Below are 917 nucleotides of genomic sequence, written 5' to 3'. Positions count from 1 at the left end.
CTGGTCTGCTTGTTTTTAGTTCCAGTGGTCTGCATGTCACTCTTTGGCATGAACTCATTTCCCTGTATCTTGACTGGAGATGTATATAAATGACACGGCGCCATGCGGTGATGAGAGTTTAAACGTTGAGCAAGCCAAAGCTGGATTCGGATCCCAACTCTATTATTTACAGTGTAGTTTAAACGAATCAATTCACTATGTCATATTTAATTTTCTCCCCTGTGTAATGGGGAAAATGGTGCCTATTTAATAAGATTCTAGTGAACATAAATAACCAGGAGGAGGCAACTTGACTATCGAGAATTCAACGAACGTTAATGAGGTCCAATTTGTTTCTATATCCGGTAAGAATGTTCAGTTTCAGCTCCCACCACTCAATCTCTAAAAGCAGAATGAAGTGTGCCCCAGGAAAAGCATCTCTCTCTCTCTGATCTCAAGCTCTACTAGTCCAAGTTAGGATTAAAGACCTCATTTTGTACTTCACCCTTGGAGTTGAACTTCACAACAGCCCTATATATGGTTCTCCAAAGAAACCGGACTCGCATTTACTGTAAGTGCCCAGACAAGTTTACAGGCAAAGTAGGGATAAAACAAAAAACTCCAAGTCACACTGGCCAGGCAGAAACACCATGTTAGTGTTATAACATTTGTAGAACACTGTATCATTTACAATTAGCAAAGATTATTTAATTAAATGGATATGAATTAGATGACTACTACATTTTGATAAATGCCTATATACAAGCTTGCATTGGAAAATAAGAAACAAGTTTGATCGGTACTGCAAGAGGCCTGAATTTCTTATGCCTATCAAATATTTGAAAATATCTTTCCCTGCAGAAAGTTACTGAATGAAAGAAAAAAAATACTGCAAAAACTGTTATTGTTATGAATATGTGTAAAAAAGCAAAACTAAT

Source organism: Rhinolophus hipposideros (assembly GCF_964194185.1).
Source record: "Rhinolophus hipposideros genome assembly, chromosome: 3".
NCBI lineage: Eukaryota > Metazoa > Chordata > Mammalia > Chiroptera > Rhinolophidae > Rhinolophus > Rhinolophus hipposideros.
This window is presented reverse-complemented; position numbering follows the sequence as displayed.